The sequence below is a fragment of the Cyanistes caeruleus genome, chromosome 3 (genome assembly GCF_971803275.1).
Source record: "Cyanistes caeruleus chromosome 3, bCyaCae1.hap1.1, whole genome shotgun sequence".
Classification (NCBI taxonomy): domain Eukaryota; kingdom Metazoa; phylum Chordata; class Aves; order Passeriformes; family Paridae; genus Cyanistes; species Cyanistes caeruleus.
The window spans coordinates 5,415,316-5,423,708 of NC_141703.1; positions in this window are offsets into that span (position 1 = coordinate 5,415,316).

Genomic DNA, 8,393 nt, shown 5'->3' on the forward strand with positions numbered 1-8,393 from the left:
AACATGTTTCCAGTATTTGAAACATGCTGGGTTGTGTGGTGGTGTGAGTCAGGGGAGGGGAGACCCATGCAGCACTCTTTTTCCATGTTTCCTTTTTTTTTTTTTTAATACCTGTCTATAAATCTCAGGTTAATGATTTACTGCAGGTTATTCCCTGCCCCAAATTGTTCAGATCTATTGAGTTAAATGCTGCCACAACCCCTCCTCTGTTTTGCTCTGCCTCCTTAAGGCACACTGTCATCACTGGGTATCAACCCAGGACAAAATGGTGACACCCAGATCTGGTTTGGAGATAAAAGGGCGAAAAATGAGGAGGGAAGCAGCTGGTTTTGAGAGGCAGAACTAGGAGGAAAGGCAGAAAAAAAATAATTGTGAAGCAAAAGAAAGCAGTGCATGGATACAGAAAAAAAGATTAAAACAATCACAGAAACTCATCCAGGGAGCCAGTACATGACGTACTTAAAGTATTCACTGGAAAATAGCATTTTCTTTTTGCCAGTGCTTAGAACTATGTGCTAAAGTGGTACCTGGAGTTCCAGGCCAGTGCACAGGACTTGGTTTCTCAGGTTAAAGGGATTTTACTAACAGTGCATATGCAGAGATAATTACTGACCCACAGCCAGCAAGCCCTTTGAACAATTTTGCCAGCTCTGCTTGACACCTCTTGGAACAAGGCACAACTGTGAGGAAAAAGAACCAATTTAAGATGTAATGTCAAAAAATTAATCTGAGAAGGCAGCCCGTGTACATTAGAACAGAGCTGTAGCTGGCAACCTCATCTAATCTACTTGCATGCCTATACTTCACTAATCACCATGGTTATATAAGCAGATCTTTGATAAGATCCTTAATTATAGTAACCCAGGGAAGTCTGCACAGCAGAGCAGAGAGAATGGTGAGGTCTTTGGAGCCGTAGCTTCCATGTGGGTCTGGGGGAGGAGTGCCTGTGGCTTTGTTTCATCTCTTGGGTCACCATGTGCTGGTGTGAAGGCCTCTGCCACCAAGCACAGAGGGACATTCCCTGTCTGAGGTGCCCAGGCCACCCTCAGCTGAGCCCTGACCCTGCCACTGCTGTGAGGGCACTGCTCAGATGCTGTGACTGAAGGTGCTTTGGACCAGCCTGGCAGCAAGGGCAGTCCGTGGGGTTGGATGTGTGGAAGGGAAAAGGAGAGGAAACGCTGAGTCAGAGCCTTGGAGTGCAGTGCAGACACTGCAGAGCGTGGCTGAGGGATTTGTGTGTCTTAGGGAAGCTTTTCCTTGGAGAGGCTTTGAGATCCAGCCCCTGATTAGGAACACTGCTGATTTATTATCTGTTGCTGTTAGAGCTTTACAATTGCAAACCAGGAAAATTAATAAAGTTGCAGGGCTTTTAAGTTCAGCACAATATTTGATGTGATTAAACTTTCATCCAGCAAGCTGCTGTGCAGTCTGGGGTCAAGGCCATCATTATGGCAGTTGCTGTTTGTAAAAAGCCCTCTCTCCTTGCCCAGGCAAGAGACAAACCAAAAATGCCATCCTCCCCACTTTACAGAGGAGACATAGAGAGCAGGGAATTTCCAAACATCAAGGTGGACAGGAGATGAGCAGAATCAGGGTAAGAATTTAGGGATAGCCTGGTTGGTTCAGATGGAGGGTTCACCAGGCTGCAGATGCAGTCTCCTTGCTCACACAACAGGCAGCAGGACCTCTTAGCTGGCAGTGAGGGTGGAGTGCCTTAGCAGGGGACAGAAAGGGGAATATTCTGCACTCAGCAGTGGCCTCCCCTCCTTCATGCCTCAGTGCACAAGGAACATCTGGTTCCCACAGCTGCAGCTTCACTTCTGGCTCCTCTAGAACCACTTCTTGTTTTTTTTTGTTTCCTTTTTCCCCCCATTGTTAACACTTTCCTTACCTGGGTGTAAATCACTTGTTTTCTCCCTTTCTTCTGCCTCCCTATAGCCCTCCAGCCCCCCTTGCTAGGCAGGAATTCCAAGTTTTGTTTAGGATATGTGCTAGCCTGGCCCAGAAGAGAAGATGTCAGTAGAGACTGTAGCGATACCAGCCTGGCAGGAGAGCTCTAAAACCATGTAGGTGTTTTTTTCAAGGTGAACCCCATCCCTTGGCCTCTCCCTCTGCTGATCCCCATGCTTTGCCCAAATGTGGGCAACTGGGCAGTGTCACTGTGGTGTGGCCATGGGGGGAATGGCATCCCTATTTGCCATGAAAAGAAGAAAAACCTCTTTTCTTCATCTTTCACTGTCTGCCCCTGTGAGTGCAATCCTGGCTCTCCTGTCTCAGACCTCCTCTCCCAGCCTTCTGAAGTGCTGCTCCAGGGCTGTCCCTGATCCATCTCCACACTCCAAGGGCCAAAAGGATTCACTGGAAAATCATCAAAGTCCGTCTCATAGGCAAACCCAGCTGCTCCTTTGAAGGAAATTCCTCTCTGGGCTGTCGTGGGCAGTTTGGATGAAGCATTTTGTAGGAGCAGCTGATGCCTTTTGACCTTTCTGAGTACACCTTGAAAAATTCTCCAGGTATTGCTTTCTTGCTGCCCTTGGGTACTTTGAGGACCAAGAGGACACCAAGGCATTGAAAGGAGAGGGTTTGGTGGAAATATCTTATTACGTCTCTCCACCAATGACTTGTCCAGTGCCCCCTGAGCCCATGTAAGCTCTTTGCAAAGCATCTTGCAGATCTGCTATGCCCATCCCATAATTTTGTTTGTTTTCAGCCTGTCTCCATTTGGTTGTGGTTTCCTGGTGCAGCAGGACCTTGGCTCACATGAGCTCAGCCCGGGTGCAAGGGGCAGCTTTCCCTCCACCCCTCCCAGCTCTTATTTTCTTCCATCTCCCACACTTGCCTGGCTGCATCGTGAGCGCCTTGAACTGGCTCAAATGGCCAAGTTAATAAGCTGAATCATTTTCTCTTGCAATCAGGGCAGGGAAATGAAGCTGCACTGCACAGATGGGAGCACACAGCAGGAGGAGGGAGGGACATCAGGAAGGATGGGGTAGAAAGAAAGAGACAGAAGGCTTCTCCCTTTCTGTAGCAGCCAAGTTGTTCAGCTCAAGCCCGTCATGGGACTGTACCCTCACAGTGGAGCTTTTTTATCAGCAAATATTACATCTAAAAATAGCAGGTGTTTCTGACAGAGAACCAGAGCGGGGGTATCGGAGAAAGTTGTTTTAGGAAAGGGAGATAAACCTCCTGCACATTCCCTTTGCTGTCTGCAGTTGAACTCTGCTCATAACTCCACTTTCACAAAAAAAAGGGTTCGTGCCAGACTTACCCTGAAATATACAGAAAATTCTTTGTTTAGGGAAAGAGCCCAGTCATAGCAGCCTGCAGAAAGGCAAGGCACAATACACCCACAACAGGCTCATTGCTGCTCCCCCGGCTCAGACAAACCTCCCCCAAATCCACTGGGAGATGTCCTGGGCCAGGCCAGGGTAGGAAGTGCAGGTGAAGAGGCTGTGGCTCCGGTACTCAGCTACTCCAGGGGGCTCTGAAGCTTTTCTGCATCGCTCTGCCCTGTGGTTTAGTAAAGAAGCGGCCTGAGGTGTGTGGAGGGTCCCTCCTGACAGCAGAAGTGCTGCTTTCCATCAGCCCCACAGCAAATCATGGGTGGCAGTGGAAGCTCCCGTTTCAGACCCATGCAGGAGCTTTCCATTCCCTTTCCTGAGGCTCCCTCCGGTGGCATCCGGCTGGAAGGGCTCGGAGCCCGCAGTGCTGAAAATCCTTGGCAGGAGCTGAGCTGGGCATTACCCAGGGCAGCGTTTCCCACCGGGACCCTGCTGTTGGCATGAGATGCTCGGGATGGGCATTGAGGGGACAGCAGAGCCCAGAGCAGGGCTGTGAGTGACCCCCAGAAGCAGGAGATTTGCTTCAGCCAGATGGTTTCTGCAGTGTGGACTCTCCCCAGTGCAGCTGCTGCTGCTCTGTCCCCACCAGGAACCCTCTGAGCAGCAGGGACCCCCGGAATGTGCATCCCACAAGGAATTTTATCCCTCCATCTCTCTTGCTGGCATGTGGAACAAGTTGCCAGGGGCTGTGCTGCCTGCATCCCCCTCAGTACAGACGCTGGGCCATGCCAGGGGGGCCTGCTGTGTCATCTTGGGGCTCTGGGGAACAGAAGATGCTTGTGAGGGGACCCTGGTGTGGGATTCACTCAAGGGGAGAGGGAGGGATAACTTGGGAAAAGCTGCTGGCATGGCAGCCCTTAGGAAAGCGTTCCCAGACCGGCCTGAGTTGTGGGATGACATCTCCTGGTGCAGACAGAGAAGTGGGATGGTTTCAGAGAGGCCCTGAGAGGGAATGGGAATCCCCTTGGTGTGAAAACAGGAGTCCCTTGCGTAATATATGATTGTATAATTCGTGTTTTATTGTATATGTATATAAGCAGTAAGAAGAAATAAAAACAAGTTACAAGTATCAAACACACGTGCATAGCAAGAAGTTGCCACAGGACAGCCAAAAGCCAGAGAAGAGTAATTTGCAAAAGAACAGAATGTCACCAAAGAGAACAAGACCCACCCAAGGAAGATCACCGTACTAACGACTCAGTGATTTTCACCTGATACCGAACTGATCTAATTCTCAGGACCATGCATTTCAATACCCAGTTCCTGTAAAGCCACTCAAACATTTCCTCCCTTCTGGAAAATTTAGTTAACAAACCTACAGTAACTATGAATATGCAACAAACCCTAAGAGAAAAAACCTGTACAGCCTCAAGCTGCAGAAACTGTATAAAAACCCACTCCTCCAAAGAACAAACGTGAACTTGGGGGAATCAGTACAACAGAAGCTGATTCAGAGTTCACCCAGTGTCGATCCCGGGCTCGACACTGACAATGATTGTGATTGTTTCCATAATTAAATTTTACAAATTTTTCAATGAAATTATTATTGGTAAATTTGGCTCTATTTCATTTATAACACTTGCTTTGTGTGGAGTGCCTGGGTAAGAGTGGCTGTGGTGTGTGAGCCCTGCTCTCCTGGCTCCCAGCAGCATCCTGAGACACCCAGCAGCCCCTCTGGAAGCCACTGAGCTCCATGGACACTGCTTGGAACCCCTCCTGCCTCCCCAGGGAGCCAGAAATGGGCAAGGAGACTGCAGATTTGCCATGGGGCTCAGCTCAGCTCCCAGGGCTTTCCTCTGCCCTGCACAGCTGCACTGTCCAGGTATCCATGCTGTGGTGTGCTCATCCTGCCTTCACACTGAGAGGAATGATGGGTTTGTCTTTACCAACAAGCTGTGGATCTGCTGGTAGATAAAACTGGCACTGAGAGATAAAAGAAACAATGGGAAAGATTCCACTGATTGATGAATGGAAAAAAAGATATTTGCCTTTAAAACAAACTGTAGGATTGCTGGTAAATGAAATTGGATATTGAAAGATGAAAGAAACAATGGGGAAAAAACCCCAAATTCCATAAGAATTAAAAATTAAGAGAGAGAGTTATACATTAGAGTGGAATCATAGATATCAGGCATTCTGGGAAGTCTGTACCTCTCAAGTACCTCACCCAACAGGGAAACAGAGAGGGACATGCGGCCGGGAAATTAGGATAAAAAGGATGCTGAGTCCTCCAAAAATTTGGGAGACCCCAGGGGAATTCCCCATGGCCTCTCCCTTTATTCGAATAAAGGACTGCTTTGTCTCCTTTTTGGACATAAAGCTCTGGTGATTGTGGATTAATTTTCCTGACAGCACAAATCATTCCCAGTGTGAGCAGTGGTGGCCGGTGCTGGAGGGGGTCAGTGCTGCTCAGACTGTCCCTGTCTGATGTGAACACACAGATGTACAAATGCACAGCAGACAAACTTGGGGCTGTGTTTGTGGCCTTAGTGACCACAGGTGAAGAAGCAGAGGAGAAGTTACACCTGCAAAAGCAGTGGAAACCTGCCAGCAAACAGGTTCAGAGGGGCAGCCTGAGGTGAAGCCTGAGCCCAAGCTCATTTCTGCACTGCCAGTATCACCCTCTAGAGCCAGGTAAGCTGCTGACGACCTGAGCTGATGTCAGGCTCTGCTCTCTGCACCTCAGAGGTGCCTTGGAAAATTTTGCCAGAAATCAAGCTGCTTATTTTCAAAGCAAGGAGAGCTCTAATCCTGTGAAAATACTATTTTCCAATTATGACTCGCAGGATGGCTGATGCAGATCTAATCGATCTGTTTAGTCAGCCCTGTGGAAGCACAGGCATCAAAGCTGCTGCCTCTGACGCAGCTCAGGAGCTGTGGTGCCTTGTGTGAATTCTTCCCATTGTTGTTTTAGCTCTTAATTTCAGGGCAGTCACTGCAACAACAGATTTTGCTGCCACCTGACTGAGGAAGAAATGAGGCTTAGGGGGGAAAAAAAGAGAAGTCAATGTTGTTGCTAAGCTATATAGTCTTAAAGCGTTTCCCTGGAGCTTAGCAAGAAGAAGTATGTTTTTGCAGAGCAGGGCCCAAGACTGATAATATTCACAGCAATGGTGAATGCTGCACTGTGAAGCAGCTCTAGCTGAAGTAACACCAGCTCAGGAAGTGACACTTGGGGTGTAAATCTGTTACAGGAAACCCATGCAACACTGGATGGCTTCTGAAATCTTCTTTGGGTTTTGCACAACCTGGGTCCTGGGAAGGATCTACTTTACTCTGCATTAGCAGAAGACAAAGGGAGTTTCCCAGGAGCTCAGCTATGGAGTTAGATTTCAGAGCAGAGCAATACTGAATGCTGGAGTAATACTAGACAGCAGTTTTCCCACAAGATTAAAATCTGTTTGAAACAACCACAAGCAAGAGCACTAGTTCCTGTTAACTCTGTTGGTATGAGAGAGGTGGAAGGTGGCAGTGTCACAAAGAAGGAACCTGAACTGTGCTAGGGCAAGGCAGCTGAAGACACAGCTCAACCATTTAGCCCAAATTAAACAGTCTCCCTGGGCATTCATTAATGCTGCTGAAAGGTTTTTTTACCACTGCACCTGGAACAGCTTTCCTGCAGCCCCTGGCACTCGCTGGGCTCAGATGTACACTGCTGATTTCAGTTCTCTGGCCCGTTTTGCCTCTTGTACTGAATGGCCAAAAGCCTCCCCAGGGACCCTGTGGAGGAGCCTGGGCAGCTGCTGGCTCTGGGCTGGCAGCTGCCAAGGGACCTGGGGGTCCCTCACCTCAGCTGCCCACACCTTGCTGGTCCCAGACTGCACACACACCCTCCAATCTGATCCCAGAGAGATTCTAAAGGGGGGCCAGGATCACCCCACAGAGGTCAGGGGACCTTAGAACTGTGGTGCTGCAATCTCAGTGAGCTGGTCTCACAGGTCCCAGTGATTTTTCCAGGTCTCATCTACCCCAAAAAGGGCCTGAATTTTGTTTCTTTACTGTCCTTAACAAAACAAGAGATAAAAGCACTGAAGATGCAGTTAGACTGGAGTGAGCCTGCAGCAAGGGGCTCCCAGGATCCACCTGAGTCCTTGCCCCTGACTGGGATCTCTCCATGGGCCTGACACACCTCTAGGGAAGATGTTATTAACCAGAGGCTGGAAGTGTCTGGCTGTACCCTCACCTGACACGGAGCATTAGACATTATTATAAAAAATTGCACAGTTGCTGGCCCAAGAAGTGCATGCATTAACTACAGTTTTTGGAAGCCCGGTGTAAAAGAAGTTCTTTTGAAGGAAGTGGCATCTGTGGTGTGTAACCAGGTTGTTCACCACCTTGAAGTGGATCTTGACTGGATGCAGCCAGGGAGTTGTGGGCAGTGGCTCCGTGTCCGGCTGCAGGCCGGGGACGAGGGGTGTCCCTCAGGGCTCTGCCTTGGCCCCGGGGCTCTTGCCTGGCTGCCCCAGTGACACAGACAGTGGATCTAGCTCACCCTCAGCACATTTACAGGGGATGGGAAGCTGAGCAGTGACACCATGGTGACACCATGGAAGGACAGGGCCATGCAGAGGGACCTGAGCAAGCTTGGGAAGTGAAACTATGAGAACCTCATGAGATTCAACAAGGCCAAGTGCAAAGTGCTGCACCTGGGTCAGGCAATTCCAGACTGGAAGAAGAATTCATTGAGAGCAGCCCCGTGGAGAAAGACTTGGGGGTGCTGCTGGACATGAGCTGGCCATGTATACTGGCAGCCAAGGAGCCCCCCATGTCCTGGGCTGCAAAAGAAGGGGTGTCCAGCAGGCCAAGGGAGGTGATTCTCCCACTCTACTCTGCCCTCACAAGACCCCCTCCAGTGCTGGATCCAGATTTGGGGTCCTCGGCAAAAGAAAGCTGGGGATCTGTCAGAGCAGGTCCAGAGGAGGCCACAAAGATGATGCAGGGACAGGAGCACTTCTGCTGTAGAAACAGTCTGAGAGAGCTGGGCTTGTTCAACCTGGAGAAAGTTCTGGGGAGAACTTATTGTGGCCTTCCAGTATTTAAAGTGAGCTCATA